The sequence below is a fragment of the Chiloscyllium plagiosum genome, unplaced genomic scaffold, assembly GCF_037043375.1.
Source record: "Chiloscyllium plagiosum isolate Xiang-an unplaced genomic scaffold, Cpla_swu_hap1 HiC_scaffold_42, whole genome shotgun sequence".
Classification (NCBI taxonomy): Eukaryota; Metazoa; Chordata; class Chondrichthyes; order Orectolobiformes; family Hemiscylliidae; genus Chiloscyllium; species Chiloscyllium plagiosum.
The window spans coordinates 51434926-51461707 of NW_028270180.1; positions in this window are offsets into that span (position 1 = coordinate 51434926).

Below are 26782 nucleotides of genomic sequence, written 5' to 3' on the forward strand. Positions count from 1 at the left end.
AATCTTCTAAATTCCAATGAGTATAGTCTCAGTCCACTTAATCTCTCCTCATTATTAAATGCTCTCAAATCTAGAATCAACATAGTGAAACTCTGCTACACCCAAGACGGTGCCAGCATGTTATTTCTCAAGTAATTAGGCCCAAATCTGTAGAACGGACACCAGGTGTGGCCTCACCAGCACAATATCAAGCTACAACATAACCTCGTGTTTATGAAGTGCATCCCTGAAGCAATGTAGGATAATATTCAATTTGCCTTCTTAATTATCTGCAAAACAACGTTTTGTGATCCCTGCACAATGATACCGAGCTCCATCTGCACAACAGAATGATGCAACGTTTTCACCATTTAAAGATAGCCCTTTTTACACTTAATCCTCCAAAGATGGATAACACAAGTGTACTCCCATTGCCAGACCTTTGCCTATGCACTGAGTCTGTGTATATCACGGAGCATGATCTGGCCGGATTTGCCTTTCCAAAATCCAACAGTTCACAGTAATCTACAGCAGCCATTCCTCGCTCCATTGGCCCATCTGATTAAGATCCTGTTGTATTCTGAACTGACGTTCTTCACTGTCCACTACACCTCCAATGTTGGTGTCTTCTGTAAACCTACTGACCATACGTCATATATACACATCTAAGTCATTTACATAAGGACTCAATATCCATCCTTGCAGCACACTGCTGCTCACAGACCTCCTGACCACAAAGCAAACGTCCATCATCCCGCTCTGTCTCATACCTGCAAGCCAACGTTTTGCCAAATGGCTATTTCTGCCGAGATTCCATGTTATCTAACCTTGCTAATCAGTCTGCTTTGTGGAACCTTGTTCAATATCTATATAGACAACATCCACAGTTTGCCTTCATCAATCTTCTTTGTCACTTCAAAAAAACTCAAACAAGTTAATGAGACACGATGGTGCACGCACAAAACCACATTGACTCTCCCTAATCATTCCTTGTCTTTCCAAATACATGTATACCCCGTCCCTCAAAATCCCTTCCAACAACTTGCCTGCCACTGACTTCAGGCTCAGTTTACTCTTGTTCCATGGCCTCTCCTTACCACCTTTTTAAAAATAATTGCACCTCATTTGTCGCTATCAATGATACAAATATCTTAGAGAGGAGCCCAACAATCACTTCCATAGCTTTCCAGAAATTTCTTGGATACACCTGATCAGGTACCAGGGCTTTATTCACTTTGATGGGACTTAAGACATCTAGTACCACATCCTCTGTAACATAGACACTTTTAAAGTTATCATTGTTTATTTCTCCAAACTCTCACGCTTCCATATCCATCTCCGTTTAAAAAATGTTGTGAAATACTCATATCTTTCCCACCCCCGTGGTGATATAGACAGGAGTCCTATTCGCTGGTCTAGTTAATATTTTATCTGTGATATATTTGTTTGATCTCTTTGGATTCTACGTAAATAATTTCCTGAAGCTCTTTCACGTCCCTTTTTGCTCTCCCTTTTTCCCTCGAGTATATCACTTTAAAAACGTGATCCTTTACTCCCTTCTGCCATATCGGCTCCCAGGAGGAACAATTCAACTCCAGGCCATCCCAGAAAGGCCTCCTACTACATGGATCGCAATTTCCCTCCCATCTTATCAACAATGCCCTGCATCGCACTCCCTCCACTTCCCACACCTCCGCCTTTATCCCCTCCCTTGAACCACAATAAGAATATAACCCCACAGTCTTCATCCTCCACCCCACTAACCTCCAGAGACAGTGCAGTAACGTCTGTTATTTCTGCTACCTAATGTCAGACCCCACTACCAGAGACATATTTCCCTCCCCAGCCCTATCTGCATTCCGCAGAAACCATTCCCTCTGCGACTCCCTTGTTAGGTCCACACCCTCCCACCAACATACCCTCCACACCATTGACCCTCCCTTGCTGCCACGGGAGATGTAAAACGTGCGGTTACACCTCCCTCTGACCTCACTTTGAGACCCCAAAATGATCTTTTTCACATCAGGCAGAAATTTCCCTGCACATCCCAACACCTCATCTACTGCATGTCGATAATATGGTAAATTTAACATAGTTAATCCAACTAACCTATACATCTTTGGACTGTGGGAGCTAACAAGGACACCCGGGGAATCCCTCACAGACACGGAGAGAATGTGCAAACTCCACACAGACAGTCACCTGAGGTTGAGATAACACCCAGGTCGCTGGTGCTGAGGCAGCAGTGCTAACCACTGAATCACAATACGGTGGGATCTTTGGTGCTTACATGCTGCCCCACTGACACCGAAGTCACTCACCCTGCCTCATTTCCCAACAGAAGAGGTGGAGAATGCCTAGTGATATTATTTGTAGACAGTTAATCCAGAGACCCAGATAACATTCTGGGGACCTGGGTTTGAATCCCACCACGGCAGACGGGGGAACTTGAATTCAACAATAAATCTGGACTTAAGAATGAAGTGACCACAATGAATCCATTGTCAATTTTTGGAAAAACCCATTCGGTTCACTCATGTCCTTTAGGGAAATAATCTGCCATCCTTACCTGGTCTGGCCTACATGTGACTCCAGACCTATAGCAAGGTGGTTGATCTTAATTGTCCTCTGGGTAAACGCAGCAATAAATGCTGGCCTAGCCAGTGATACTCTAATTCTGTGAATAAATAAAGACAATAGGCCAACGTTTGTTCCTTCTCTAGAAGGAATATCCGACAAACTCAATCAAACGTTTTCTCACACACACTGAAAAAATACCTTTCCATTCAACCCGTAAACACGACAGCACTCGAAGGCTATGTTGGTAAAGTTAAAACTCTTTATCATTGCATCTATATTATTCTTACAGATAACTGAGAAAGTTGCATCTCAATTCCCTACTGACTAGTGGTCTATAATACAATCCCAGTAGGGTGATCACTCCTTTGTTATTTCTCGTTCAACCCAAGTAACTTGCCTGGATGTACTCCCAGGAATATCCTCCGGAAGCCCATCCGTCAGGTTATCCCTAATTAAAAACGCCACTTCCCCAGCTCTGTTGCTCCCTTTCTATCCTAGCCATAGCATCTATACCCTGGAACATGAAACTGCTAGTCCTATCCAACCCCGAGTGATGATGAGGGAAGTGGCTGGGGTGGGGAGTGGGAAGTTGAGAGAGAAGGTTATGAGGTGGGGGAGGGCGTAATTGATAAGGAAGATGCTGGGGTGGGGAAGAGTGATGTGGGGGGGGAAGGTGCTGGGGTGGGGACGAGGACTTTAATGGTAAGGTGCTGGGGTGGGGAGGAATTTGTTGAGGGAAAAGGCGGTGGGCTGGGGAGCGGATGTTGAGAGGAAGGTGCTGGGGTGGGAAGGGGAATGTTGAGAGGGAAGGTGCTGGGGTGTGGAGAGTGTTTAAGAGAGGGAAGGTACTGGGGTGGAGAGCGAGTTGTTGAGAGGAAAGGTGGTAGGGTGGGGAGGGGGGATTTGAGAGGGAAGGCGCGGTGCAGGAAAGGGGGATGTTGAGAGGGAAGGTGCTGGGGTGGGGGTTGGGGATATTGAGGGGTGCTGAGGTGGGGAGGGGCATGTTAGATCGAAGGTGCTGAGGTGGGGGAGGGGGATGTTGGGAGAGACGGTGCTGATGTGGGAGACGGGGATTTTGGGAGAGAAGGTGCTGGAGTGGGGAGGGGAATGTTGAGACGGAAGGTGCAGGGTTTGGTAGGGGGACGTTAAGGGTAAGATGTTGGGGTGGGGACGGCGTTGTAGAGAGGGAAGATGCTGGGTGGAGGAGGGGGATTTTGGGAGAGAAGGTGCTAGGGTGGGAGAGGGGGATGTTGAGAGGGAAGGTGATGGGGTGCGGAGGGGGATGTTGAGAGGGAAGATGCTGGGGTGGGAAGGGGGTTGTTGATGGGGGAAGGTGCCTGGGTGGGGCAGGGAAATGTAAAAAGAGAAGGTGCTGGTGTGTGGCGGGGGATGTTGACAGATAAGGTGTTGGGGTGAGGAGGGAGGTGTTGAGGAGAAAGGTGCAGGGGTGGGGAGAGGGATGTTGAGAAAGAAGGTGCTGGGTTGAGGAGGAGAATGTTGAGAGGGAAGGTGCTGGGGGTGGGGTTCTTGAGAGGGAAGATGCTGGTATGGGGAGCAAGCTGTTGAGAGGAAGGTGCTGGTGTGGGTAGGGGGATGTTGAGAGGGAAGGTGCTGGGTGGGGAGGGGGATGTTGATAGGGAAGGTGCTGATGTGGGGATGGGGATGTTGAGCGGGAAGATGCTGGGGTGAGGGAGGGAGACGTTGAGAGGGAAGGTGGTGGAGTGAGGGAGGGAGACGTTGAGAATGAATGTGCTGGGGTGAGGGAGGGAGACGTTGAGAGGGAAGGTGGTGGGGTGGGGTGGGGGGATGTTGAGTGGGAAGGTGCTGGTGTGGGGAGGGGTGATGTTGAGAGGGAATGCGCTGGTGTGGGAGGGGAATGTTGAGAGAGGTGGTGCTGGGGTGGTGACGGGAATGTTGAGAGGGAAGGTGCACGTGTGGGGTAGGGAGATGTTGATTGGGAAGGTGCTGGGTGGGGAGGGGTTGTTGAGAGTGAAGGTGCTGGGGTGGGAAGGGGTGTGTTCAGAGAGAAAGTGCTGAGGTGGGGAGGGGGATGTTGAGAGGGAAGGTGCTGGGGTGGGGAGGGGAATGTTGAGAGAGAAGGTGCTGGGGTGCATAGGGGATGTTGAGAGGGAAGGTTCAGGGATGGGGAGGGGGCTTTTGATAGGGAAGGTGATGGGGTGGGAAGGTGGATGTTAAGTGGGAAGGTTCTGAGGTGGGGAGTGGAATGTTGAAAGAGGAGGTGCTGGTGTGGGGACGGGAATGTTGAGAGATAAGGTGCAGGGGTGGGGGAGCGAAATGTTGAGTGTGAAGGGGCTGGGGTGGGGAGGGGGATGTTGAGAGGGAAGATGCTGGGGTGGGGAGGGGTATTTTGAGAGGGAAGATGCTGGGGTGGGGAAGGGGATGTTGAGAGGAATGGTGCTGGGGTGGGGAGGGGAATTTTGAGAAGGAAGGTGCAGGGGTCGGGCAGGAAGATGTTGATTGGGAAGGTGCTGGGATGGGGAGTGGGTTGTTGAGAGGGAAGGCGCTGGGGTGGGGAAGGATATGTTGAGAGAGGTGTTCGGGTGGGGCGGATGATGTCGAGAGGGAAGATGCTGTGGTGGGGGAGGGGATTGTTGAGAGTGAAGGTGCTGGGGAGGTGGAGGGGTATGTTGATAAGGGGAAGGTGTTGGGGTGGGGAGGGGTATTTTGAGAGGGAAGATGCTGGGGTGGGGAAGGGGTTGTTAAGAGGAATTTTGCTGGAGTGGGGAGGGGGATTTTGAGAGGGAAGGTTCGAGTGGGGAAGGGAGATGTTGTCTGGGAAGTTGCTGGGGTGGGGGAGGGAGATGTTGAGAGGGTAGATGCTGGGGTGGGGAGGGGAAATTTTCGAGGGAAGGTGCTGGGTTGGGGAAGGGGGATGTTGAGAGGGAAGATGCTTGTGTGGGGAGGGAGATTTTGAGGGAATGGTACTGGAGTGGGGAGGGGAATGTTAAGAGATGAGGTGCTGGGGTGGGGACGGGAATGTTGAGAGGGAAGGTGCATGGGTGGGGAGTGGTTGTTGATAGGGAGGGTGCTAGGGTGGGGAGTGGATTGTTGAGAAGGAAGGCACGGTGGTGGGGAGGGGGATGTTGAGAGAGAAGGTGTTGGGGTGTGGAGGGGGATGTTGAGAGAGAAGGTGTTGGGAAGGGGAGGGGGTGTTGAGGGAAGGTGCTGGGTGGGATGGTGGATGTTGTGGGAAAGATTCTGGGGTGGGGAGGGTGATGTTGAGAAGAATGGTGCTAGATTGGCCCGGGGGTGGGCAGGGGAATCTTGAGAGAGAAGGTGTTGGGATGGGGCGGGTAATGCTGAGAGGGAATGTGCTATGGTTGGGGGGTGATGCTGAGAGGGAAGGTGCAGAGGTGGGGGCGTTGGATTTCGAGAGAAGGTGCTGGGTTGGGGATGGGGATTTTGAGAGGGAAGTCGCGGGGGTAGAGAGGGTGATGTTGAGAGGGAAGGTGTGGAGAGGGGGATGTTGAGAGGGAAAATGCTGCGGTGGGGAGGGAATTTTGAGAGAGAAGGAGCAGGGAGGGGGAGGGGATGTTGAGAGGAACTGTACTGCAATGGGGAGGGGGATGTTGAGAGGGAGGTTGCTGGGGAGGGGGTGGGGTATATTGAGGGGGAAGGTGCTGGGTTGTGTGAGGGGTTTGTTGAGAGGGAAGATACTTGGTGGGAGAGGGGAATGTTGAGAGGGAAGGTGCTTGTGAAGGGAGGGGGATGTTGAGAGGGAATGTGCTGTGGTGGGGAGGGTGATGTTGAGAGGAAGGGTGCAGTGTAAGGGAGGGGGATGTTGAGAGGGAATGTGCTGGATTGGGGAGGCGATGTTGAGAAACAAGATGCTGGTGTGTGGTAGTGGGATTTGACAGAGGAGGTGCTGGGGTGTGGAGGGGAAAGGTGCTGGGGTGGGGGAGGGGGTTATTGAGAGGGTAGGAGGAGTGGGCCAGGGCGACCGAGAAGGTACAGTCCCTGCAGAAGGTGGACAAGCGAGGGGAGTAAAATATGTCTGATGGTGGCATCTCGGAGTTGGCAGAAATCACGGCTGATAATCTATATTCTGCATGTAAACAGAGATCCCGAGCTTCCAGTTACCTGCCACTTTAACACACCACCCTGTTTGCTGGCCAACATCTGCCTCACGCTTTCTGCAGTGTTCCAGCAAAGATCAGCATCAGTTGGTAGAACTACATTTCGTTTTCCATTTGGAAACGGTGCAGCACTCCGGACTCAATACCAAGTTCAATAATTTTGGAGCCCGAAATCCCTCATGTTCTACCGCTCTATCCCACACACCAGGCCTTGTTATCACATAGCCTGCCATTACACATTACCTATGGTTAGCCATCAAGTCTCCATTAACAGCGATTCACCCTCCCAACAACATTGTTCTCCACGCCTTTATCCAACTCTTCTTCTCACTATATCCCTACCTATCCTTTACTCCTTATATCCTCAGGAAACAGGAGAATCGACGTTTCGGGCATAAGCCCTTCTTCAGGAAACGTCGATTCTCCTGTTCCCTGGATGCTGCCTGACCTGCTGCGCTTTGCCAGCAACACATTTCCAGCTCTGATCTCCAGCATCTGCAGACCTCACTTTCTCCTTACATCCTCACCCCACCATTCCTTCAGCATATAAACCAGCATTTTACGACTATCAGCACTGAGAAAGGGTCACCGGGTTCGAAATGTTAACTCTTAAAACTCTTCACAGATGCTGCAAGGCCGACTGAACTTGTCCAGCATCCTCTGGTTGTTGTTTCAGATTTACACCATCCGCAGCTCTATTGATTTTACTTCACTGGGAGTTTCTAATTCAGGTCTGGCAGCCTACATTCCAGCCCACACAAAATTCATTTCTCTCCCAATCTCTGCTGTCTTTCTCACTCCCTTCACACTCACTGACCACACATCCCCCACCTCACAGTGACACTGCGTCACAGCTCATGGTCAGGTGTCACCTTGCTGGCCACGCCCCTTTTAGGTCTCATTGGCTGCAGAACCACACGAAGTCTCCTCCTATTGGTGCGAACCTGGATTCAACAGCTCATGGTCACGTGTCATCCTGCTGGCTCCACCCCTCATTCTCTCCCATTGGTTGCAGTACCACACTCCCATTGTGAGGTGAGTGGTGGGATCCTCCATCTCTCTGCCCTGGGACGAGCTTCATCATTCACAGTGAATGGGGCAGTAAAACAGAGCACAGGAGCTGGGTCTATTCAGCCGAATGTAGGCTGTACTCTCTCCCTCTGGAGATGCTGCAAATCTTTCCTAACCCCCTCTCATTTGTCCACAGCTCTCAAAATCTTCCTTTAAAAAGTTGTTCCAAATCTGTTTGAGAATAACTGCTGAATCAGCATCCACCTGCCATTCCGACTGTTCCAGATGCTCAGAACTTACTGAGTAAAACAATCTTCACATTTTCACGTTGCATTATTTGCCAATGAAAGTAGTTACTAAAAATTGTGACAAAGTTTATAATTTCTCTCGGTCTCTCTGTAAATGAAATATCCCTTAAAACTAGCTGCTCCTGGTCGAAATTACTGCTTAACCTTCTCAGCTCCAAGGAGAATTATCTGAAATTGTGCTACATCTCCATAAAAGAGAAACCTATCGGAGGTTTAATTTATTAGTGGCATAGAGATGTACAACACAGAAACAAATTCTATGGTCGGACTCATGCATGCCAACCAGGAATCCTGGATTCCCATTTGCCAGGAGCTGGCCTATATCCCTCAAAGTCCTTCTTCATGCCTTTTAAACGTTGTAATTGTACTAGTCTCCACCCCTTCCTCAGGTTGTTCATTCCACACAAGCACCACCCTCGAAGTGAAGAAGTTGCCCCTAAGGTCCCTTTTAATCTTTTCCCTCTCACCTTAAACTGTGCCCTTTAGTTTTGTACCCACCAAACATGGGAAAATGACCCTGACTGGTCACTTTATTCATGCCCATCACGATTTTATAAATCTTGACAAGATCACCTCTCTGTCTGTAACACTTCGGGGAAAATAGTCCCAGCCTATTTCGGGTTTTCCAATAGCTGAGACCATTCAACCCTGGCAAAGCCCTTGCAAAACTTATCTGAACGTTTCAAGTTTCACAATATCATTCCTCGAAGAGGGAGACTGGAACAGAAAACAGAATTCCAGAAGAGCTTTAATCAATGTCCTATATAGCCACAATAGGACATCACAACTTCTGTATTCATGCATTGTTCAATCGTGGAAAGTGTACCTTCACTACCCTGCCTACCTGTGACTCTACTTCCAGGGAACTATGAACCTGCACTCCAAGGTTTCTTTGTTCAGCCACGCTCTCCAGGACCTTCCCATTAAGTTATAAGTCCTGCCCTAATTTGCCTTTCCAAAATGCAGCACTTCACATTTATGTAAATTATACTGTCTGCCATTCCTTAGTCCATCGGCCCATCTGATCAAGATCCCGTTCAACTGAAGTAAACTTCTTCACTGTCCACTATACCTCCAATTTTGGTGTCTTCTGTAAACCTACTCACCATACCTCATATTCACATCCAAATCATTTATATAAAAAGACCAGCATCGATTCTTGCGGCACACTGCTGTTCACAGGCTTCCAGTTCACAAAGCAAACCCCGAACACCGCAGTCTGTGTCCTGCCTTCAAACCAATTTTGTATCCAAATAGCTAGTTCTGCCTGCATTCCATGTTAACGTCCACAGACTCCCTTCAACCTTCTTTGTGACTTCTTCAAAAGATTCAATCAAGTTAGTGAGACACAATTTCCCACGCACAAAGCCAGGTTGACTATTCCTAATCATGCCGTATCTTTCCAAACACATGTAAATCCTATAACTCTAGGAAACGGTTCTCTAGGAATGTCTATGAAAAGGCTCACTGTTCTCTTGTTCCCCGGTCTTTCCTTACCACCTTTTTAAAATAATTGCAGCCGTCCTCCAGGACTTCACCTGTGACTATCGATGATACAAACATCTCAGAAGGGGTCCAGCAATCACCTCACTAGCTTTCCACAAAGTTCTGAAATACATCTGATCAGGTCCCACTGATCATTCTCCAGTAAAAAAAAAGACATGAATAGGTGCATAATATCTCTTCCAGCTTATGTGGTTCCATAGACCGCCTTGTTGATTTTAAAAGGTCCTATTCTCTGCCTGGTTATTCTTTTATCTGTGATGTATTTGCATAATCTTTGGATTCTCCTTAAACCATTTCATGGAGTTATTTCATGTCCCTCTTATCACCCTTGATTACTCTCGAGTATAGTCCTGTACTCAATTCCTCCACTTCTTCCATATCTGCATTTAGAAGGAGCAATTCCACTCCAGAACATCCCAAAAAGGCTTCCGCTTTCTCTGATCACATGTTCCTTCCCACGTGATCAACAATGCCCTCCAATGCATGTCCTCCACATCCTGCACATCCTCCCTTGAACCCCACCCCTTCAACCGCAATAAGCATATAAATCCCCAGTACTGACCGTCCACTTCATTAATCTCCAGATACAGTGCATTAACCACTGCCATTTCGCTACCTACAGTCAGACCCAAGCACCAGGGATAGATTTCCCTCCCCATCCCTATCTGCATTCCACATCGACTATTCCCTCTTCGGCTCCCTTGTTAGGTCCACACCATCCCTTAAACCCACCCTCCACACCCAGCGCCCTTCCTTGCTACCACAGGAGATGTAAAACCTGTGCCCACACCTCATCTATCACCTCTGTTCAATGCCCCAAAGGATCTCTTCAAATCAGGCAGAGATTTTCCTGCACATCTAAACCCCTCATGTACTGCGTCTGGACCCTATGCACAATTTACCATGGTTAAAGCACCAATTCTTCACATCTTTGGACTGTGGGAAGAAACCGGAGCACCTGGAGGAAATTCCTGGGGAGAATGTGCAAACTCTATACAGACAGTCACCTGAGGCTGGGATCAAACCCAGGTGACTGCTGTTGAGGCAGCAGTGCCAACCATTGAGCCACAATACCGTGGGATCTTTGGTGCTGTTCTGTTGTCCCACTGATACCTCAGTCATTCACCTTGCCTCATTTCCTAAGAGAATAGGTGGTAATGGTTTAGTGATATTATCACTAGACAGTTAATCTAGAGACCCAGATAACCATCGCAGGATCTGGGTTTTATTCCCATCACAGCAGATAGGGAAATTTGAATTTAACAAAAATGTGGAATTAAGAATTTAATGACGACAATGAATCCATTGTCAATTGTTGGTTAGAAAACACCATCTGGTTCAATAATGACCTTTAGAGAAGGAATCTGCCATCCTTACCTGGTCTGGGCTACATGTGACTCCAGACCCACAGCAATGTGGTTAACTGTTCACTGCCCTCTGGGCCCAGCCAGTGACACCCTCATCCTATGGGAATGAATAAAGGAAAAAAAAGGTCAAGTTTTGTTCCTTCTCTAGTCGGTACATCCGAGAAACTAATTCACAATATGTTCTGGTACACACTGAACAAATACCTTTCCATCCAAGCCCTTAACACTACAGCACTCAGAGGCTATGTTGGTAAAGTTAAAACCTCTTATCATTGCAACCATTTTATTCTAACAGATAACAGTAAATTTACTTCTCAATTCTCCGCTGACTATTGGGCGGGGGTGACCATCCCTTTCTTATTTCTCAGTACCACCCAAATAACGTGCCTGGATATAGGACCAGGAACGTCCTCCTGAAACCCAGCTGTAATGTTATCCCTCATCAAAAACGTCACACCCTCTGATGTTGCCCCCTTTCTATCCTTGCTATAGCATCTAAACCCAGGAACATTAAGTTGCTGGTCCTATACTCCCTCACTAATGACTCTGTAATTTTTATAATATCCAAGTCCCATGTTCAAAACCAAACACTGAGCTCATCTGCCTTCCCTGCTCAGTCCGACCTCATTCTGAGACTTGCTCTTACCCACCTTGACAGGCTGACCTCTGAATAGTATCAAGCTCAGACTTACCTGTTTTCTCACTATTTATTTGGGTTTACTCCTATTCCCTCACAGTTTCAGTTCCTACTAAGTAGCACTCGCAAATCTTCCCTTCCAATGCAGGTACAATCCATCCTTCTTAGGCAGGTCGATTCTATCCCACAAGAGATTCCAATGATTCAAAAACGTGAATTCTTCTCCCCTCCACCAGGTCCATAGCCACTCATTCATCTCCTCCATCCTGCTATTCCTACTGTCACTAGCATCTGGAACCAGGACTAATCCTCTTATTACTATCCTTGAGGACCTACTTATTAAACCTCCAGGCTAATTTGCCATATTCTCATCAGGACCTCATCCTTTATTTTCCTATGTCATTGATACTAATGTACAACGACATCCCACTGGTTATTCTCCTCTTTGAGAAGATTCTGCTCCCTCTCGGAGACATCCTTGACACTGGCACCAGGGAGGCACCACCCCATTCTGATGTCTCACTGTCAGCTGCAGTCTGTGCCCTATACCAGAGAATCCCCTATCATCATTGATCATCTGGAACCTGATATACCTCTCATTACATTGGAGCCAGTCTCAGTACCAGGAACTTGGCTGTCAGTGCATCACTTGAGAGTCTATTACCCCGTAAATTTTCCAAACCAGTATACTTGTTTGAGATGGAGACAGCCACGGGAGCCTGCTGCATTACCTGCCTACCACTCCTACTTTTCGTGGAGGTAACCCATCCATCTGACTGCATCTACTATATCATACCATCCTGAGACTGCCACCTATTATGCTCACTGACCCCCAGTCAATTCCTAACTGCCTTTAACTGCCCCACTCCAAACGATCCATGCGATCCAATGGGATTTGCAACCCCACTTCCTGCCGACATAATCATCAGGATCATTGAAACTCTCCCTAATCGCACACATCTGACAGGAAGGGCACAACACTCTACGAATGGCCATCTCTGCACCAGAACATTTTACAGACCCAGGAAAAGGCACAGTGTTACTGCTCTACAAAACACTACTCCAGGATAACTTAATATCTACGTTTTATATTTTAAAATTTAATCAAGAGACCGCAAGACATATTAAAAAGAAACCCACAACTTATTCACTATTGTAGATTTACTAAAATAAAACGAAGTATGTTTTATGTATTAAGTGCTAATCCCCAGCTGTAGTAGTTCTGAGAGTGAGGTTTCTCCGAGGGCAGCTGTGAAATGTCACTGTTTGTTTCTCTTTTCTTCCAGCTCCGTTTCCAGAGGGATTTATACCCACACACCTCAATCTCTCCCACATTTACCAATTGATGAGAATCCACAACGTGGGTGAAACAGTCTATGCTTCATCTGAGCTTGTCCACTCCATAATGGCTTGTTCAACTGACTTACTGACTGCTTTCCATTTCAGGACTACCTGTGGTGCTGTCTTCCTGAGCAAGTACGATTCCCAATATCTTGAGGATCATGGAATGGAAAATATAGGAAGACACCAACCATGTTCTGTGAGAAACTCCACATGATGAGAGGCAGGTTTGAACTACCAGAAGGAGAGTGATTATTGTTCACAAAGGGTCAGCACAAGCCGATACCCTGCACACTCCAGCAGCATCGTTGGGAGCACATGCACTTGCGGAGAGACTTAGTAAACGCTGCCCATTACTGAGGGCTGTCCCCCTGCACACTGAGTGGGAAATTAATCACCAGAAACTCATGGTATGTGGAGGTGATCGCTCAGTTTAGGAAAATGGCATTTGATGCATCAATTTAAAAACAAGAAATGATGAAGTACAGATGAGGTACAGACTGTTCTTGGTGTTATATTCCAGGTTGGATGTCCTTTGCCTTGGTGCTAGGATTATAACATGTCAGACAGATGTGGTCAGGGAATAGAATGACACGTGAAGTTGTGACATGTTCTGCCATTAGAGATGTGGTTGAAGGAAGTCAGGATTGGCAACTCTATATTCTGTAGCATAGGAACTATAGGCAGGAGATCTTGTTGTTTTATTAATTAAGGAATCAATTACTGCTGTAAATAGGGACAATATCTTGGACGGGCCTTCAACTGAGGCTTCGAGGATAGCGATTAGAATAAAAAGCTGACAGATAATTGCTAGGGTCATATTACAGATCGCCAGTTAGAAGAAAATACATGAGTCAATGTGTAACCAATCGCTGTAATGTATAAAAACAATAAGAGGGTAATTCTACTTATGCTTTTCAATATGCAACATTTATTGGGGCAGTCACGTGCTTTTAAGAGGGGACAAATATGTTGAAATTTACTGCTGATAGCTTCTTGTATCAGCATGTGAAAGATACAACAAGGGATGGTTTATTTCTGGACCCAACGTAATCTAGTCCCATTCGCAAGCACCTGTTCCATATCCCTCCAAACCCTTCCTCATCATATATGCATCCACATGCCTTTTAAATGGTGGAATTCTAATTCTGCCTAAAGCTGTAGTCGAACAGCGTGGAGTGGGAGCGGTGTTCATGCTCAAAACGGATTTGATGAGAGTATCGGCCCAATATTTTACACTCTAAGATCCAATGAAGGAAAATGAGACAACAGGACTTTGAACATCTGCAAATATTCAGAGCAGAATAATAAAGTGAAGAGAAGTTTAAAACAGCTATAAAGTGAGCAGAACAATGGAATTCCTACAAGAAAGAAGAAAGTGCAACACTGAACTTAAGGAAATAGTAGAAAAGCAAAAATGGGGTGTGATAAAACATCAGCGGTGTTCTATTGCCGTACCAGGGGAAGAGGATAACTTGGAAAAGAATGGTGATATTAGGGATCAAGGAGGCAGCCTGTGCATGGATCCAGAGAATATGTTAAATATCTCCTTCATATCAGTCTTCAGTTTAGAGAGTGACTTATTGGAATCGGGGAGAGTCGCAGAATAAAAAGAGTGGACATGTCCCCAGATCTGGATGAGCTGTATCTTAACTGATATGGGAACAGAAGGAAAAAATACAGGTTCTGATCCTCTTTTCTTACTGTGCTTTTACCACAGAGGTTTTGCGATGGAGCAAGATGCAATCAAATGTAGGTTCAACAAGGTGTGCTAGAAACAAACGAGAGAATTAAAACCACCAAGTCTCATATCAGTGAGAGGGAAACAATTGTAGCAGGTTCTGAAAGCTATTGAGCCTGGATCATTAAGTATCTTCAAGGGTGAGAGACATATTTTTAATCAATCAATGAATCAAAGGTTACGAGGAAAATGGAGTTGATGATTATCAGAACAAACATCATTGAACAGAAAGGCAGAGCATATTCGGTGAGCTGCTGGACCTACTGTTGTTGCGATGCCTTATGGTATTCGGTCTGTTACTATCCCTGTGTTCGGAGGAACAACAACCTCTCTCTGAGACACAGTTCAGAATGCAACTGACTAATTCTAGGAATTTATAAATGCTACACCGATAGCCAGAAATATGTTTGAAGCAGGAATCCAATTAGTATTTTATAAGTTTCAATGAAGTGTAGTCTCATTCTTTGAAACACTAGGGAACACAGATCTAGTTTGTCATGGCCCTCTTTGATAGAATGTTCCTTGGAAGAAGTCAATTGAACCTTGCTTGCCATCTCTCTGTGGCAGTAATATATTTCCTGAGATAAGGAATCAACATTGCAAATAGTCCTTCACGTACAATCTGGCCAAGGTCCTACTCAGCTGAAGCAAGACATCACTCCTCCTGTGCTGAAATCCTCGGACAATAAAGGTTCCCATTCCACTGACATTCCAAGTAGTTTGCTGCACCTGTATGTTCGACGTCGGCAGCTTATAGACAAGGACACTTACATTTTATTTAAAACTGTACTTTCCAACGTTTTAAGATTTAAGAATTATACTGCACATCAATTTATCAAAAAAATTAGATAACTTTCTGTTTCCACATGATGATATTTGCACGGATCCTGCCCATGTGGACGCCGGTTCAATCTTCATAAATCTTTACATCTTCTTCACTGCACACATTCCCACAAAAGAATTACGTCTAAGTCCTACACTCTGTTTACTGTCTTTTCAATAATAATTAATCCATCGAGTGGATTCGTAATGCTAGAATTGTTAGAGTGCAGGAGGCCCAGTGTGCATTCACAGGCTCTTCAAATACACGTCATTACCTACACCCAATATCCTGCCTTTCCTCTGTATCCTCCCTGACTCATCCTGAACACAATCTACTTATTTTATTCCATTCTGTGAAAAACAATCTAACTGTCTTTGTTGGAGAACAATCTCCTCTGAGTAAATATTCTCAACCGAAGAAAAGGCAATGAATGAAGCACATCCCCTCGGCATTCAAATTGACCCTCAGCAGCCTTCTATAGTCAAGATTGAGTTGACACGTTTCAGGTAATCTACCCGGCATCCGTCTTGTTCCCTGTTTTGATTGGTATTGTTTAATTCTTTGTTTACACCTTAATACCTGAGAAACAAACCTTTTTGCAAAGGAAAGGTTGTGACAGATTTGGGCCAAAGGCAGGTAAACGGAGTTATGTAACAAATGTCCTTAAATTGTGGAACAAGCGCAAAGGGTTCAACAACCTCATCCTATTCCTATGGTCGTGTGTTCCATGTTGCAATGGCATGGTGAGTATGCAGCCAATTACAAATTCATTTCAACAGATAAATGTTTAATTAAATTATATGAAGTCGCTGAATGTAACATAATGAATTTGTATTGCTAAAGAAATCTAGGAACATACCTGGATATGTTATGCTGTCCTTGTATAAGGAAGGGTGCATTTGCTGTCCACCTTGTTTGCCACCAAATCCACAACATTTACTGCCTCCACCATCAACTTTCAATGGAAGCAGTGTATCCAACAAGATACATCGTAGATATTTACCGCAGTTCATTTGACAGCACCTCCAATCCATGACCATTTGCAATATCAAGGGCAACAAATCCATGGAAACACCACCCGCTGCAAGTTACACATAAAGTCAATGACGGCCCTGACACGGAAATACATCTCCATTCCATGAGTTTCACTTAATGAAAACCCTGGCTTTATTTCCCTCACATTATTGTGGGTGCCCGTGCACCAAACTGACTGCAAATGCTCAAGTAGGCAGCGCACTGCCCCCTTGTCCAGAACAACAGTCTATGTGTAATACATGATGGCACAGCCAGCAATGGCTGATACCTGTCACTGAATAATACACTAATGTTTCACAGCTTGCAATGTGGGTTTCACTTTCGGAATAAATTTCGTCTATATTCTTGAGTTTCAGGAAATGGATTCCTGATTTGATTGAAATATAAAAGATTTTGAATTGCAAGGGCTTGATTGGGCAGATGTTGAAAAATTATTTCTGTGGGTCAGGGAGTCCAAAACACGATAAAAGAGTGTCGGGATAACAGGCAATTTATTTGGGTCTGAGAGGATGTGAAATCATTTCAATCAAAGGGTATTAGGGGGTTTTGTATTCACCATCTTAAGAGTTGTAAAGGGTGCAGGAGAATGTTACAGATATAGGGAAGCTGTAACAGGACACAAATATTGCCTGGATAGTGATGGGTTTATGGGCTGGATGTTAGAGAAGGCTGTAGGTACTGGAAGAGTTTACAACAATAAGGAGGACTGGAGGAGCTTGAGGTGTTTATACTGATAGGGAGGGATGTAATTTCGAGAGTGGGTTCCAGTCCTGTGGAGCAAAGTACATGCTGCAGGAATCCTCAGTTACAGGAAGAGGTGAAGGTTCTGGAGATCAGTTGGGGTGGAGGGTTAGAAATGTTAGAGAGAAAGGGAGGTGTGTAGTGACTGGAGGAGATAACAGAGATAGGGAACGTTGTTGTGACTGGACGAGATTCCAGAGATAGGGAGAGTTGTAGGGGGCTGGAGGATGATACAGAAATTGGGAAATGTATAGGGTCTTGACTAGGATACAGAAATTTGGAGGTGCTTAGGATCTGTAGGAGCGTACAGAGATAGGCAGATGTGCTTTGGATGGAGTGAAATTTTTGCCATCAGTGATATGGTTGAAGCAGATCAGAATTGACAACTTAATATTCTGTAGTACAGGAACTATACTGGACATGATTTGGTTTTATTTATTAAGGAGTCAATTACTGCAGTAAAGAGGGATGATGTTGTGGAAGGGCCTTCAAATTGAGGCTTCGTGGATAGAGACTGGAATACAAAGATGACAGATACATTGGTAGGGTCATATTAAGACGCCCAGTTAGAAGAAAGTACAGGAGCTATTGTGTAACCAATCACTGTTGTGTATAAAACAATAAGAGGATAATTCTATTTATGCTTTTCAATATCCAACATTATTGGGGTAGTCATGTGCTTTTAAGAGGGGACAAATATGTTGAAATTTATTGCTGAGAGCTTCTCATATCAACATGTAGAAGACACGACAAGGGATAGTGCACTGCTGGACCTTAATGTGGAGAATGAAGCCAGTCATATGTTCGAGGCAGGATTGGCAGAGAAGCTCAGGACAAATGACCATAATATCATATATTTTAAGTTCCTTAAGGAAAAGGCAAATAAAGTTTTCTAAATATAACGTTTTTGGATTGGAGAGACAGAGTTTATTAGAAAATAGTATCTGGCCAAAGTAGTCTGGGGACATTTACTTCTGGGTAAAGCTGACGTCGAATAGCGTGGATTAGGGAGGAGTGTCCATGCTAAAAATGGAATTGGTGAGAGTATGGGCCCAATATTTTACAATCTACGATCAACTTTACGAAAACAAGCCCAGACACACTCCGACGTATAAAAATATTCAGGGCTGAATAACAAAGTAAAGAGTAGCTTAAAGCAGCTATAAAGTGAGAAGATCAATGGAATCCCTCTAAGAATGTAGAAAGTGCAGCGCTGAAGATAAGGAAGTCAGTAGAAGAGAATAATGGAGGTTTGATAAAACATTAGCGGGTATGATTCGTAAGAAACCCAAGATATTCCATCCACATATCGGGGGAAGAGGATAACAAGGGAAAGAACGGGGAATAGGAGTGATCAAGGAGGCAGCCTGTACACACAGACAGAAAATACGTGAAACAGGTATTTCATATCCATCTTCACTGAGCAAAGGAGTTCCTGGATTCAGGGAGAGTGACTGTGTGACCCTTTAACAGATTGATAGCGACCGGAAGGAAGAACTGGAAGTTTTGGCAGAGTAAAAGCTGGACAAATCCCCAGATCTGTGAGCTGTATCTTAAATTAATATGAAAGGAAAGGGAGAAAATAACAGGCTCTGAGCTTTATTTATTTATTGTGCTTTTGAACAGAGTGGAGATGCGATGGAGAGGTCGGCATCTAATTTCGTTTCAACAAACTGCGATAGAAATAAACAATGGAACTAAAGACGACCAAGTCTCACATCAGTGAGGGAAACAATTACAGAATATTTTGAAAATATCTTCAAGGCTGAGAGATATATTTTTATTTAGTCAATGAATCATAGGTGACGGGGAAAGTGCAGGAAAGTGGAGTTGAGTACTATCAGAACAAACATGATTGAACTAAAAGGCAGAACATACTCGGAGAGCTGCTGGAAATATTATTGTCCCTATGCCTTATGCTATCCAGTCTGCTACTATTCCTGTGTTTGGGAGAACAACAACTTGTCTCCCATTAGAGTGAGACACAGTTCGGAATGCAACTGAATTTATAAATGGTACACAAATAGCCAGAAATTATTTAGAAGCAGGAATGTAATCATTATTCTGTAACTTCCAAGGAAAATAATGTTCATTCCTTGAAACACTGGGGAACACAGGTCAAGTTACTCATGGACACCTTTAATAGCATTGTCCTTGGTAGAAGCCTATTGAACCTTCCTTTTCCTCTCTCTATGGCAATAAAATAATTACGGAGAGAAATAACCAAAACTGCACAGAGTCCTCCGGGTGCAGTCTGACCAAGTTCCAATTCAACTGAAGCAAGACGTCTCTCCCCTTATGCTTACATCCTCTGAAAATAAAGGTTCTCATTCCACTGTCTTTCCAAATAGCCTGCTGCACCTATAAGTTAGACATTAGCAGCCTATAGGCAAGGACACTTTGGATTTTATTTATATCTGTACTTTTCAACATTTTACAATTTATGAAATATAATGTCTATTAATTTCTCCAATAAAGTGGATAACTTCACGTTTCTGCATCATATGTCATTTGCAATGACCTTGCCCACGTGGAGGCCGTTCCATTTTCATAAATATTTACATCTTCCTCACAGCACACATTCCCACACAAAAATTAACTGTAAGTTCTTCACTCTGTTTCCTGTCTTTTCATGAATACTTAATCCATCTGAGTACATTCATAATTATAGTTTTGTTCGAGTGAAAGAGTCCCATACTGTTCTTACTGCCCATTCAAATGAGCACTATTACCTCCACCGAATTTCCCACTTTTACTATGCAACCTCCTTGACGTATGCCAAACACAATCTCGTTCTTACTTTGAAAAGCTGAAGAACTGTCTCTGTTGAAGAAACTATTCGCAACAGAAGTAAAGGCAATGAGTGAAGGACATTATCCATCATTCAAATTGTGCCTCTACAGCCTTCTGTAGTAAACACTGAGTTGACACTTTTCAGATTATCCATTCAGCATCTATCTTGTTCCCTGTTTTGGTTGGTATTATTTCGTTCTTTGTTTGCACCTGAACATCTGAGATAGAAACTCTCTTGCGAATGAAGGGTCATGACCGATTTGGGCCAAAAGCAGATAAAAGGAGTTATGTAACAAATCAGTTATAATCTCCATAAATTATGGAACAGGCGCAAAGCGCTCAACAACCACATCCTGTCCTGATCGTATTGTGTTCCATGTGGCAATGGCACGGCGACCATGCAGCCAATTACAAACTCATTTCAGCAGATAGTTGTTCAATTAAATTACATGGAGTCACTGATCATAACAAATTGAAGTTTTATTGCCAAAAAGTAGCTAAGACCATATCTAGAACAGCTATTCTGCCCCTGTATAAGAAAGGGTACATGTGTAGTCCAGCTCGATTGCCACAACATCCACAACATTCACTATTTCCGCTATCAACCCTCAATGGGGGCAATTTGTTCCAGATACAAGGTACATTGCAGACGTTTATCAAAGTCCATTCGACAGCACCTTTCAAGCCTTGATCATCTGAAGTAGTAAGGGCAACAGATCGACGGAAACACTAACCCTGCAAGTTGCACATAAAGTCAATGACCATCTTTACTGGGAAATATGTCTCAGTCTCGCGGGTATCACTTGATGAATATCCTGCCTTTCATTCCCTAACATTATTGTGGGTGGCCCTGCTGCATGGGCAGCACACAACCACCTTGTCCAGAACAAAAGTGTATGGGCAATAAATGATGGCCCACCCAGCAATGTCTGATACCTATCAATGAATAATGCACAAATGTTTCACTGTTTTGCATCTGAGTTTCTCTTGCTGCGTTTGGAATAGATTTAATCGATATTTTTGAGTCTCAGCAAATGGAGAAGTGATTTGTTTGAGGAGCAAAAGCTTCTGAGTGGAAAGAGCTTTATAGGGCCGATGCTGAGAAATTATTTCTGTCGGTCTGGGAATCCAAAACATGATGACAGGATCTCAGGATAAGGGGCAACTTATCTGGGACTAAGATGATTTGAAATTATATCCCTCCATGGGTCTCAGAATATGTATGATTCGCCATCTCAAAGATTGTAGATTCATGTTAATGAATATTGTGAAAAGTTCACAGAGATATGGAGGAGCTTCGGGTTAGATAATGTTACAGTGATATGGAGGTATAGGTTCAGGAGGGTGTTACAGATGTGCGGAAGCTGCAATAGAACAGAGCGATTACCGAGATACGGAGAGGTGTATGTACTGGAAGACTTTACAAAATTAGAGAAGGCTGTAGGGGCTGTAAGCATTTCCAAAGGCAGGGAGGAATGGAGGAGCTTGTGAAGTTTCTCGCGAGAGGGTAGTATGTAATTGTTAGAGTGGGTCGAGAGATATGGAAGGATACACGTGATGAAGGAAGCCACAGTGATAGGAAGGACTGAAGATACTGCAGGAGATTACAGAGATCAGTAGGGTTGGAGGGCTGGAAGATGTATGTTTTGGTATAGGTTATGCAGATAAGAATAGGTTTAGATGTTGGAGGATGTCAGCGATATAGAGAGGTGTGGAGAGACTGGAGGAGGAGACAGAGGTTAGGAAGACCATCGATGATGAATGAAGTTCACAGAGGAGAGGAGGGGTAGAGCGGCTGGAGGAATTTACGTAGATAGAGAAGAATGAAGTGGGTGAAGGAGGTGCAGAGATAAAGAGGGCTGTCGTGACTGCGTGTCGTTACTGAAGTGGGGAAGATGTAAGGTTTATAGAAATAAAACAATACAGCGCAGAACATGCCCTTTTGCCCTCGATGTTGCACTGACCTGTGAACTAATCTAAGCCAATCCGCCATCATCATCCATGTGCTTATCCAAGGATTGTGCTGTTCCATCATCATCCATGTGCTTATCCAAGGATTGTATAAATCCCCCTAACGTGGCTGAGGTAAGAACATTGACAGGCAAGGAGTTCCACACTCTTACCACTCTCTGAGTAAAGAACCTGTCTCTGACATCAGTTTTAAACCTGTCACCCCTCAATTTGTTGCTATGCCCCTTCGTACAAGCTGATGTCATCATCTGAGGAAAAAGGCTTTAACTGCCTACCCTATCTAATCTTCTGATCACATTGTATGCCTCTATCAAATCCCCTCTTAGCCTTCTTCTCTCCAATGGGAACAGACTCAAGTTTCTCAGCCTTTCCTTATAAGACTCTCGCTCCAGGCCAGGCAACATCCTGGTAAATCTCCACTGCACCTTTTCCAATGCTTCCATAAAATTCCTGTAATGGGGCGACCAGAACTGCACACAATATTCCAAGTGTGGCCGCACTAGCATTTTGCATAGTTGCAGCATGACATTACGGCTCTAGAACTCAATACCTCTACCAATACAACCTAACACACCGTATGACTTCTTAACAGTACTATCAACCTAGGTAGCAACTTTCAGGGATCTATGTACATGGAAAGCAAGACCCATCTGCACATCCACATTACCAAGAATCTTTCCATTGACCAAGTATTCTGCCTTCCAGGTATTCTTCCCAAAATGAATCACCTCATAGTTAGCTGCATTGAAACTCCATTTGCCACCTGTCAGCCCAATTCTGCAGTTTGTCCAAGTGCCCCTTCAACCTTCAAAATATTTCCACACTGTCCACTACTCCTCCGATTTTAGTGTCATCTGTAGTATTACTAACCCATCCACCTATGCCTGCATCTAAGTCATTTATAAAAATGACAAACAGTAGTTGTCCCAAAATAGATCCTTGTGGCTCACCATAGTTAACGGACTCCATGCTGACCACCATTCGCTGCCTTTTACAGAAAGCCAGTTTCTAATCCAAACTGCTAAATCACCCTCAATCCCACGCCTCTGAATTTTGTCCAACAATCTACCATGTGGAACTTTATCAAATGTTTTACTGAGGTCTATGTACACCACGTCAACTGCCTTTCTCTCTTACACATGCTTGGTCATCTTCTCAAAAACCTCAATGTGGTTTGAGAGACATGACCATGTTGACTATTTGCAATCAAATTGTTATTTGCTAGATGATTATAAATCCTATCTCTTATAATCCTGTCCAAAATATTTCCTACACACACATTAGGTTGACTGGTCTGTAATTGCCTGGGTCATCTGTAGTGACCTTCTTGAATATGGGCCATCATTTTCAATCCTCCAGTCCTCTGGTACTAAACGTGTAGACAATGAAGACTCAAATATCAAAGCCAAAGGCTCCAACAACTCCTTCCAGTACTCCAGAGGAAGCGCGAATAAATCCCATCCGACACAGGGGACATTTTCACTTCCACTCCTTCTCGAATTGATCACACATCTTCCTTACCAACCTCGATCCTCTCTCGTCAAATATCTCGCATTTCATTCTTCTCTATAATATTCTACTTTCCCTGAATGAAACCCACTGAGAGATGTTCGTTTAACAACTGTCCGATCTCCACAGAATCCACACTCAACTTCCCACTTCTGTCTTTGACTGGCTCCAATCCTACCCTAGTTATCCTTGTCTTCCTAACGTACCTATACAAAGCGTTAGGATTCTCCTTTATTCGACCTGCTAAAAAATAACTCATATCCTCTCTTTAAACTTCTTAACTCTCTCTTTAAATCCTTCCTAGCTAATCTGTAACTCTTCATCGTCTCATCGTCACATAAGCCTCCTTCTTCTTCTTAACAATAGATGTAATTTCTGCAGGAAACCACGGTTCCCTTACATTATCACTTCCTCCCTGCCTGATAGGGGCATACTATTTAAGGACACGCGATGTCTGTTCTTTAAACCAGCTTCACATTTCGATTATCCCCATCCCCTACATTTTGCTACCCTGTTCTATGCATCATAAGTTCTGCTTAATCGCGTTACAATTGCCCTTCCCCCATTGATAACTCTTGCCCTGTGGCATGTACCTATCCCTTTCCCTCACTAAACGAAACGTGTTTTTGGAGGTTATATGCATAGGAAAAGGTAGAGTTACTAGAGAATGCCAGAATTATGGGGCGGTATGGAAATGCCGGAGGAGTTTACGAAGATCATGACAGTCTAGTGGTTGGATGAGGTTTACAAAGGTCGGGAGCGGGGAGTGGCTGGACAAGGTTACAGCGACAGGGTATATGGGAGAGCAGCTTAGACAAATATGTAGTGTTTGTAGGGGCTGAAGTAAGTCATGGATAAAGGGTGATATATAGATGATGGAAGAGGTTAGAGAGATAGGAAGTCATGTCGGGTTTGGAGGTGCTTAATGAGATAGTGAGGGGTGTAGGGTTTGGAAGACGCTACAGAGAGAGGGAAGGGTATAGAGTTTTGAGGAGTTTAAAGAGATAGGGAGGAGGAAGGTTCTGCAGACATTTACAGTGATAGATTGGTTGATGAATGGGCAGACAAGGGACAGAGAGCATTTGAAGCAGTGAGACCTTGGAATGTCCAATCACGAGAGCCAAGGAGTCAGTGTCATACACACAGGAGAGGCCCTTCTGCTGACTGTAATAAAAATAAAAGGCACTGTAGACCGTGCAAACTCCTCCTTCCTAATGCATTGGAGCTTATGCCAGAATTGAGAGAGATATCCTCCAGAGTGCTCAAGCAACAATGTGACATGATAAAACCTCATGGGTATATATCAAAGCCTGACACGGAAACCTCTTGCTGATTCACCTCCCTCACCCTCACAGTGAGAGATCAAACACTGACACAGAAAGCTCCTGCTGACTCCCCTCCCTCAGCCCCACGGTGTCAGATCAAACACTGACACAGAAAGCTCCGAATGACTCCCCTCACTCAGCCTCATGGGGTCAGATCAAACGCTGACACGGAAACCTCCTGCTGACTCCCCTCCCTCAGCCGCACGGGGTCTGATCAAATACTGACATGGAAACCTCCTGCTGACTCCCCTCCCTCAGCCTCACGGAGTCAGATAAAACACTGACGTGGAAACTTCCTTCTGACTCCCCTCCCTCAGCTGATGGATCAGTGTCCCTCCACATTGAACAACACGCGGAGGACGGACTGAGAGGGTGACAGAGCTGGAGAATGTATACTGGGTGGGCCATTTCAAACTCCACCAAGAGGGGATTCAGCAGCAGCACTTCTGATCGAGATGGTCGTGTCCAAAAGGACATAGCTGTGAGACTGAGTCTGGCAGGGGGGGAATGACTGAGAGGGAGAAACAAACTCGACCTCATCTTCACCAACCTACTGCTGCAGACACATTGATGATGACCATTTTGGGAACGGTCACACATACATGCACGCACATGTGAGAGATACTAACACCATGCTAAACGGGACAGATTTCGAATAGGTCTAGAACGCAGCACTGGCCTTTGTGAGGTGATTCGAATCATTACCAACAGCAGCAGAATTGTATTCCAGAACAAAATCCAATGTCACTACCTGGCATATGGTCCACCTTACCCTGCCCATCAAACCAGAGGATAAACCCTTGTTCAATGGAGAATACAGGAGGGCCTGCCAAGAGCAGAACCAGCTACACCTCACAATGAGGTGACGTTACAAATCAAGACCACTGACTCACCAAATAGCATAAACAGCCAGTGACAGACAGATCTAACCAACAAATCAGATCTAATCACTGCAATCCTGCCACATACAATCAGGTTGAATTGTGTGGTCAATCAAACAACTCACTGGAAGAGGAGGATCCACAAATATCACCTTCCTCAGTGATGGAAGAGGCCAGCACAACAATAGAAAAGATAAGGCTGAAACATTCACAACAATGTTCAGACAGAAGTGTCGATGGGATGATCTATTTTAGTCTCCTCCAGTTGGCAGTTATCAGCTAATTCAATTCATTTTTGTTTGGTATCTCCAAGTGGCAGGAGAGATGGGATAATGCAAAAGCTGTGGGCCCTGAGAACATTCCATTCAAGCTGTTCCTGCAGGGACTTTGCACTGGGACGTACTTGACAATGTGGGAAACTATCAGGGCGGGTCCTGTACAACACAGACAAAACATCAGAAAATCAATGACTGTACCATTGCTCTAATCCATATCACTAATAATGTGTTGCAAAGTCATTGGGATCTACAGTGGGATCACGTAGCACTTCTTCAGCACCAACCTGCTCAATGAAACTCAGTTTAGTCTCTGCCAGGGGCACTCATCCCTTGGGCACATTGGAGCCTTGGTTTAATGGTGTACAACAAGAAAACACATAGCTGAATTCTACAGGTGAGGTGACAGTGTCTGCATTTTTAACATTATCATAAATGCATTTGACCAAGTGCTGTATCCAGGATTAACGGCAAAACTACAGCAAATAAATCTCGTCTGCACTGGCTGAAGTTATACCTGACACAAATGACGGTGGTTGGGGTTGGTGGAGAGTAGCCATCTCAGCTCCAGGACAGCTCTGCATCAGTTCCCCAGATGCGGGGTTTCTGGGTAAGCCTGTAAATTAGAAATGGAAAGGTAAGGCACCATACTCCGACACGATAATAGGGCTGCTCTCTCGTTAGACAGAGACGACTGGTGGTAGTTTAACTGGACAGTCATCATGCCTCAAGAAAGGGGGAGTTTGAGTAGGACAGTCCTTTAGTCACCCCAGTCAGTGCAGGAATTGAACCCACATTGTTGGCATTAATATCTAGCCGTCCAACTGATTGAGCTAACCGAGTCCTCACTTAGCTCCTTGTG